Source organism: Prionailurus viverrinus, chromosome C1 (genome assembly GCF_022837055.1).
Source record: "Prionailurus viverrinus isolate Anna chromosome C1, UM_Priviv_1.0, whole genome shotgun sequence".
NCBI classification, from domain to species: Eukaryota; Metazoa; Chordata; class Mammalia; order Carnivora; family Felidae; genus Prionailurus; species Prionailurus viverrinus.
In genome coordinates, this window is record NC_062568.1 from 53229409 (window position 1) to 53238870 (window position 9462).

Sequence of the window (9462 nt, forward strand, 5' to 3'; positions counted from 1 at the left end):
CCCCCCGCCCAACTTTCTACTGGGTGATCCCACCTATCTTCAATGCTCCATTTAATTATTACTTACTCTAGGAAGCTTCCCTAAATCATGCTATTTGGATGCTCTCTATTTAAGCTCCCTGAAGCCTGTACCTTATCATGTAAGTTTGCATTTACTTAATTTGTTTTTCTAAATTCCTTGTAACTAGAAGTTCGGTTAAAATGTCGGGCACAATGTCTAGTGAGATCACTCAGAGTCTTAACACCATGCCCACCACATAAATAAATGAATAAGTTGGACAAATGAATGAATTAATAAACATATTCAAGTTTAGTTCAATGGATAACATTTTTTTTTTAACTTTTATTTATTTTTGAGACAGAGACAGAGGATGAACGGGGGAGGGGCAGAGAGAGAGGGAGACACAGAATCGGAAGCAGGCTCCAGGCTCTGAGCCATCAGCCCAGAGCCCGACACGGGGCTCGAACTCACGGACCGTGAGATCATGACCTGAGCTGAAGTCGGCCGTTTAACCGACTGAGCCACCCAGGCGCCCCACATTTTTTTTTAAGTTTAGCTCAATGGATAACATTGTTTTTATTTCCCACTAGGATTATGTACCCAATGTGAAACTGACTTATTGTACCCAACGTTACATATGTGTTGCTTCTATTTCTTTACCAGCTGGACACTAGAAGCTCTTTGTAATTTTCATAGCTCTTAATAAGCTCCATCTCAAAAGTTACCAAAATGCAAATATTAAAGTCAAAGTGTGGCTCTTTCTTAGGTGTCATTTTCCCCGACTTTTTTGCAGTCGTAAATGTGACTTCCTTCTTCTACCTAAGTCAGTGGTTCCCAAAGTGTGATCCCAGGACGGGCAGCAACAGCATCACCTAGGGCCATGTAAGGAATGTAAACCCTTGGGCCTTACCGCGCACCTACTATGTCAGAAACTCCGGTGGGTGGGACTCAGCAATCTGTGTTTGAATAAGCACCCCAGGTGGTTCTGACGCCCCCTAAAGTTTAAGAACGACTGTCCTAAGCTAATTTGCTTTGGTAAGCTGGACCTTCTCTGTCACAGTGAGAGGTGGAGAGAGCAATCCAGACAGCAAGCTCCCCTGCTGCTCCTAAGCCAAGCCAATTCCCAAAAGCTCTATCATTTCTAGCTATGGCTTTCCTTTCATACAGCGCTGGCTGCCAGGTGGTACAGGTTAGACCACGTGGATCCTTGAATGTACGGTTTATTTTCCCTGAGCACCCCCGCAAGGGTGGCAAAAACAACAAATACACATTAGGTAAGAAAATCTTAAGTTCACGCACTCAGTATAATCACTTCTATTTATAACTCAAGTCAATCTCTTTTTTTTTTTGATGTCTTTCTCCTGCCCTCGCCCATCATGCCAGCATCCGTTTTCATTTGACCAAACTTGGAAAACTGAGGAACGCTCTATCCATTTCCGTTTTCACGACTCCTTGCATTGCAGCTTTGGTCGCAATGATATCCTAACCGACTTCTTTACCTTTGTTCCTTTTCCATACCCCTAATCCAGGTCCCTTCTCCTTAGGGTTCCTGTTTTACTTCCTTGCTCAAAAATCCTCACCCGTTGTCCGGTGCCTAAAGATAAAACCCGAAGTCTTTGGTCTGACATTCAAGAGACTTCATGGATTTGGCCAAAATACCATTTCCCGTCTCCAACCCCACTCTGGGCAACACAATCTCTCTCTCCTCCCCTCCGAGCAGTCCTGCTGCTGCCACCACCACCATCGCTCCCAGCAACAGCAGCTAACATTTCTTGAGGATTTACTGTGCGTCAGGCACCATGTTAAATGCTTCAAATTCATCATCTCATTTAATCCTCACAACGACCTTGTAGGGCTATTATCATCCTCATTATGTAGACGGTGAAACCGAGAATTACCAAAAGTTAAGCGACTTGCTCGTGTCGCAACAGCCAGTAATGGGTGGAGATACAAGGGGTGTATAGATCTGTTTATGCCAATAGGTAGAGACCGCAAATTCGATGAAAGTAAATACTGTTTCTACTATGCAGTGCTTAACTCAGTACTTGACCTACACGACTAAGAAATCTTTTTAATAGATATGAAGTAAATTTTAAATTCCATCCTCCCAACTGTTGCCACTCCTTACTCTTATAGTCCTTTAAATATATTTGTATTCATTTCTATTTTTATGTATGTTTTACCCTTGCTCCATTTTGAATATCCATACAGTCATCTCTGTCTTTCCTACCTTGTTTTCAAGGTACTCCTAAAGTCTGACATCCTTCACAGATCTTTTTCCAGTAAACCAGTCTTTCTCTGAGATCCTAGAGGAATTATTTCCTTTTCTTCTCATTTGATTTTCATCATATTTTAGTTTGTGTGACTCCTTAACTTTTCATAAGGTTTTCACCCAAAGGGCGGGCGGGGGGTGGGGGGGGCGGGGACTAGTCCCTTTAGAAGAGAGACTTTGAGCTAACTTTCAATAATTAACGCAGAGTAAACAAATGGATCTTTCGTACTTTGGTAAGTACCACCCAAATAGATGGGCATTCACAAATTTGTTTTAATGATGTTAATCTTAAGGCAATATCCTTGTTCACTGCCTCTAAATCGTATGCTAAAGGCAGGAGCAGAGGAGTCAATGAACTTGCCTGTCTGATTTTTAAGACATTTTATTTCTTTCCTCTAAGTCATGGGAGGCAAGCTGAAAATTTAACCAAATTATAGAACTTTAGAGCTTAGAAATAACCTTAGAGACCACTAAGCCTCCAACAGTTCCCAAACGTTTCATCACTGAGGCCCTCCTTTATTGTTCTTTAATTACCTCCTCTAAACTCCATATTGTGAGAGATGCTGGCCTTTTGGATTTCATTTAAGGAAGAAAAATGGCTTCTATTTATTGACTGCCAACTACATGCCAAAAATGTACAAAGTATGTTATTGTCTATCAGTCTCACAAGAAGTCAGTGGAATAGAGGTTATGATTCCCATTTTAAAAATGAAGAAATTGGGGCACCTGGGTGGTTTGGTCAGTTAAGTGTCCAACTTCGGCTCAGGTAATGATCTCATGGTTCGTGGGTTTGAGCCCCACATCGGGCTCTCTGCTGTCATCACAGAGTCTGCTTCAGCTCCTCTGTCCCCCCTCTCTCTGTCCCTCCCCCACTTGTGTTCGGTCTCTCTCTCTAAAATAAATAACATTTAAAAAAAATTTTTTTTAACGTTTATTTATTTTTGAGACAGAGAGAGACAGAGCATGAACGGGGGAGGGTCACAGAGAGAGGGAGACACAGAATCTGAAACAGGCTCCAGGCTCTGAGCCGTCAGCCCAGAGCCCGACGCGGGGCTCGAACCCACGGACCGTGAGATCATGACCTGAGCCGAAGTCGGACGCTTAACCGACCGAGCCACCCAGGCACCCCAATAAATAACATTTTTTTTTAAAAATGAGGAAATTAAGGTGCAGAGAGGTGATGTTGACTTACCCAAGGTGAGTGTAAGACTGAGCATTTGATAGGAAGGTCACAGGATTTGAACCCAAGTCTAACGCTAAGACTCAGGTTCTTTATCTATATCCTCTACTGCCTTTCTAATTAGGTAATGCCCCTTTTTCCCAAGTTTTGAGTAGAATCATTTGGTAACCTTCTAAACAAAATCAAAGAAATGTGGTGGACATAACCCAAGTATCCCAAGTATCAGCAGATAAATTAGTAAACAAATGTGATCTATACTTACAATGGAATGTTATTAGACCACAAAGAAAGGAATGATGTTCTGACACACATAACATGGATCGATCTTGAAAACATTACGCGGAGTGAAATAAACCAGATGCAAAAGGACCAATGTATGACTCCACTTACGTGAAATACCAAGAATAGGCAAATTAATAGAGACAGAAAGTAGATCAGAGGTTATTAGGGGGTAGGGGGAGGCAATAATGGGGAGCTATTGCTTAATGGATGCAGTTTCTGTTTAAGGTGATGAAAAGGTTTTAGAAATTGATAGTAGTGATGACCGCACAACCTTGTGATTATAATCAATGTCACTAAGCTCTACACACTTAAAAATTGTAGAAATGGCAAATTTTATACTATCTATTTACCTAAGTAAAAAAAAAAAATAGGGAAATTGGATTGTTTTGTTTACCTAGATAACCTTATTGTGTGTACCCATGATTTCAGTTTCTCTGGTTCTGTAAGTTTTTTGAAATGTAAAATGTGAATTCCTGTAGAACAGGAATGTTCTATTAGTGGCCCTCCAGGCACCCAGGCCGTCCGATGTGAAGACAATGCCCAGCTTCTCACAAGCACACACTTAGATGAACAAAAAATAGGTCTCCCGGTCACTTATTGTCCCACGTATCAGGAATAACAAACGAACAAGCAAGATAGTGCATTCTAGGAATCACTTTTGTAACCCCGGCAATCTTGTGAGAATCTTGGAGGCCCGGCGATGAATCACTCTTTAGTCCTTCCCCCTGGCTGGAAGAACAGAGACAAGGACAAGTGCCAGTCCTGATGGCACCTACCCCGCCCTTCCTCCACGTTTCAGAAAAGCATGAAGGACACATCATGGAGGAAAACATGGATGGGAGAACAAGAGAAGCCACAGGAAAGGCACATGAAGACAATCCTTCATATCAGAAAGGACTGAGAAGAGGTGAAGAGGTGTGCCTATGATGAGACAGAAGGGAGGAGCTGGTCTCCTATGCAGGCCTTCCTCCCGTCCTGGTGAACACAGCATAGGGCTGGGCGATGAGCATCTGGTGGGAAAAACCACCGATTACTGTTGTAAGGTAAGGGTCTTCTGGATTTTTAATTCAGCGGCTTTGGGGTTCAGAGGGCTTGGCACTCCTCCAAGAGTTTCCCTCCCTCCGTACCGCTCTGTTGTTGTTGTCCTGCCCTTCTCCTTCCCCCCTCTTCCCCCCCCCCCTCTCTTTCCATTCCATGCTAGAGTACTTTTATACTCTGAAGAGACTTTTCCCTTACTGGTGCTGAGAGGAAAGGGTATGAATAGGAGGGAGAGGAAGTAGGGAGGGTGTGTGGGTCTTTGTTTACAAGAGGATGAAAATTCAAGAGCACACAGGTATTCCACGCTCCCCTCTATTCCCATACGACCTCCAACTTTTCTCTCTTCTTATTTTATGGTTACTTGCTTCTGCACGACCAAGCCTTGGTAATTCCCAACGTCGTCTTCCCCCATGCCCTCATTTATTGATTTCTGCCCACCTGCACCCAAATCCCACATTCCGAAAAAAACTACTGCCCTGTAACCTCCTTAAGGGCTGGAGCATCATGTTAGTCATCTTCGTATCCCTGGTATCTAGAAAAATGCTGGATGCTCAACTCATATCTGTCGACTGAATGGGTAAACAAATAAATGCGGGTTGTCTGAGCACAGCACTAAGCCTTGTGGTTGGTTTCATGCAAGGCTGACTAGGGCATGACAGGAAGGAATATTTTAAATGAGGAGTATCCTAGGAAATCAAGAATATTAGCTCCCCAAAGAAAAAGGGGACTTTTGAGTTTCCCTTCGGTTTGGTGATGTGGGCTCACAGTCTGACGAGGAGGGAAGCTTTCGCTGCAGCCCGTAGAGTGATAAAGACTGAGCATTATTCGTGCCGAGGCTTTCATAAAGCTACACCAGAACGAGTGATCGCAAGAGGATGAGGGAGTTCGTGACCAACGTAGTAGACTTCTTCTAAATATAGGGGAAAAGAAAATTAGAATTTGAAAAGCTGCTGCGGAGGCAGTAGAACACTTGGGTTCTCTTCAAATCGGCATTGAAAGCTGCTCTTTTTGAAAAGGTCTGCATCAATAAATCAGAACACCCGAGCGAAGAGAGCACTTGGGAAGGCTCATTGGTGAGCTTGCCCCCGCTTTGTCACCCTTGAGGCGTCTCTGGTCTGGCTTCCTCCCGTGGGAAGGAAAGGGGAGCAGAGGGGGTGCTGGTCTGGGCTCAACTCTAGGTCAGCTGGGCCCAACAGGTGTGGGAGCCGACCCTCAGATGGGTTTGGTGGGACCAACAGCACTACTTCCAGACTCTGCTATGCCCACAAAGCCAGCCAGCTGCAAATAAACCAGGGTGCCCTTTCCACCTTTTGTGCCAATCGGAAAGCCCTAACTCTGCCTTCTGTACCACCACCGGCACCCCCTTTGGTTCAGTTCCTTTGGTACGGGCCGTGAGAAATCTGCGGAAAGGTGCCGTCTTCTCTCTGCCTACTGATGTGGAGGACAGAGAGGGTACGGGGCCTCGGCGAAGGGTGAGGGAAGACGATGGGGAAAAAGATGCTCTAAGCCGAACCCGTGGCAGCCTGTGGTGTTTAGCAACGTACTTTTTGAAAAGAAAAAACAAGACAATAAAAGAGAGACATGGGATGGGGAGATTTCTGAGGAAGACGTTCATTTTAATAACATCTGTAAACTATGAACCACCCAAAAACAGCTAGTGAACTTCAGTTACAAGGTGTTTTCGTTCCACTCAAGGACCAAGATTTTAACCGCACTGAATGTGATAGAATGCTGCATTTCCCCTCCTGAACCCCTGCTATTTTTTATCACTTTCCCTCCGCCTTGTAGCATTTTGGGCCTCCCTTTCCTACTGGTCACGACTGAAAGTAAAGATCACAAGCTTTCATTATTGCTCTGGTGATAGTATCAAATGCTCCGAATGTGGATAATCTCACATTCCCTGCGATACTCAGCTCTACTGTGTAAAAACAGCACATTAAAGCTAGAAAAGAAGGACAGGGAGTAAGAGCGTTAAAATCACAAACCATAGTCTTCTGAGAATTGCAGACACTTGCTTTTTGGATCCAGATCGTGCAGGTTTTTTTCCTTACCATTTAAATGTAAACAGGCAAGCTTCCTGCCTCCAGAAAGCTCTTTCCTCTGAAAGCACTCTTTACTATTTAAGCAGATACCGGATAGATATTTCGGCACAGAGCCCACATAAAATCCCATATTAGGAACGATACCAAACTTAAAGAACGTTGTAAATGAGAACGGGGAAAAAAAAAATGTACAAAATGAATTCCTGCCCATTTACATGCTTTTCGTCAGGCTACCAGATACCAAGCCTCTGTCTTTGTGTTAACACTGCAGATTAGGTCAAGTTTTTACCCCTCTGAGCTCTTTTCCTGTAAATGACGGGTTTTGATGTGAAACAAGCAACATGTCAAAGCGAGTTGAAAGATGTAGGCATTTTATGCCATGTCACAATGACAGGCCGGTGAATATTTGGGCCATTAGGGGCTTATTAGTGAATAAATGACCAGATGGTTCAGTGATGCACGGAGATGGACAGAGCTGGATGCTCCTAATCAGCACTGTCTGTACTTGATGTCAAATCACATGACACAGTAACCCATGGATACCAAGGAAGAGTTACCATTAGCAAGTCAATTTGATATCTGGGTGGTGTAAACAGACTCAGAACCACACTTCAGGGCTGCCTCTGTTGGGAGGAAGGGAAACGCAGTACAGCATTGTAAGGCACACGCACAATAAACACTAATTGTTGTTTGATAATCGTACCAAGAATTTCTGTCTTAGCTCTTCCTCTTTCTTCGTGAGAAAGGAGTGACGCCCAGAGGCACAAGGAAAAGGGATCGTGAAAAATAAAGAGGTTGCCCTGAGGATCTATTTGAAATCTCAGTAACAGACAGAGGAAATAATCAGGTCGTGAAGAGTGGGCCATTAGTGGGAAGAACGAAGAGCCACCTTCCCATGCTTTGCCTAGTGGGTGACCGACAAAGTTTAGGTACAAAACACATACTATAAACAGATGCCATTTGCCTTTGCCTACCGCACGCTTAGCTCTTTCCTCCTTGTCTCTGAATAATGTGGATCGCCTGAACAGCCACCTTGGGTTATTCCCGTAGGATTGCAGGAAAGCGTTTTTCAAGAAGAGTGCACGTTTCTTCTTCCCTGGTCATTTTCAGTATTTTCAAACTGACAAGTACTCTTTGTACCCCCATCTACTACGAAAGAAAACACTTGCTCTGCTCTTAAAATCTAAGAGAAGAAACAGGTTGGGGCGCCTGGGTGGCTCAGTTGGTTGTGCATCCGTCTCTTGATTTTGGCTCAGGTCCTGATCCCAGGGTGGCGGGATGGGGTCTGCATCGGGTGCCGCGCTAAGCGCGGAGTCTGCTTAAGATTCTCTCTCTATCCTTCTGCCCCTCTCCCCTACTTGTGCGCTCTCTCTCTTTCTCTCTCTCTCTAAAAAAATAAAATAAAATGAAGAGAAGAAACGGGTTGGAAATAAACTTACTTTGGTGTTCCCTCAGAAACTAGTGGGTTCGAGGCCACCGACTCAATGCATTATGCATCCACAATGGAAGTGTTGACGGACATTTCATCACAAGATCATCCATTAAAGCAATTCAGTCTTGAGGGAGTAGGACCTAAATGATATTACTGTAGGTTTCTCTTTTTAATAATACCTATTGTTTGTATAGCAGTTTTCGTTTGTAAAGCACATCATGGATATTGTGTCTTTTCAGTTTCTTTTTAGCCAAATGTTATTCGTTTAATTAATCCTTCCTGGGCATCTATTATGTGTCTACCTCTGGACAAGATGCTGTGGACAGAGGAAGCAAAGGCTAGAATTCCTCAAAAGGCTTAGAGTTGCACTATCTAGGGCTATTTAATGGGCATTGTATAGCGATTGATGCTCACAAAAAGATTATATGTAATATACATGTTAGGGGGAAAACTGTTTAAGAATTGACATCTGTGACCCCACCATCCAATAGAGGAACCAGAACATGGTTAATTTTGTTAAATCTACGGAGGTGCTCATCTCCCAACACCATCCCCCACACCCACAAAGGTGACTACACTCTGAATTCTGAGTTTATCATCCCTTTATTATTCAAAAATAATTTGACCCCACATGGCTCTATATCTAAGCAAGATATTTTTAATTTGCCTATGTTATTCCTTTACAAAAATGGAATCACACTGTAAGTATTCTCCTGAGAATTGCTTCCCCCCCCCCCAACAATGGATTTAAAAGTTAACCATGCTTTTTTAAATGGCTGAAGTTCATTCGGTTTCACTATTTTCTTATGTTCCACAGTGTGAATATCCCACAACTGATGTATCCATTCTCCTGTTGGTAGACATTTGGCTTATTTCCGGTTTGGGGCTATTACAAATAATGCTACAAAGAACATTCTTACACATAGGTGCTGGTGTATGTATGCACGAGTGTCCCCATGTGTGGATTTTCTGGGTCATGGAGTGATGGTCATATTCAGCTTAACAAGATAATGCCAAACTCTTTTCCAAAGGTTAACCAATTTACACTCCTACTGGTAGTGAATGAAGAACATTCCCATTATTCTGCATCCTTATCAACACTGACTACCTTCAGACTTTTAATTTTGCCAGTCTACTGCACATACATTCAGCCTTCACAGCCACCCAGAGAAGCAGTAATTATTATCTATATTATACGGGTAAGGCTCAAAATCAC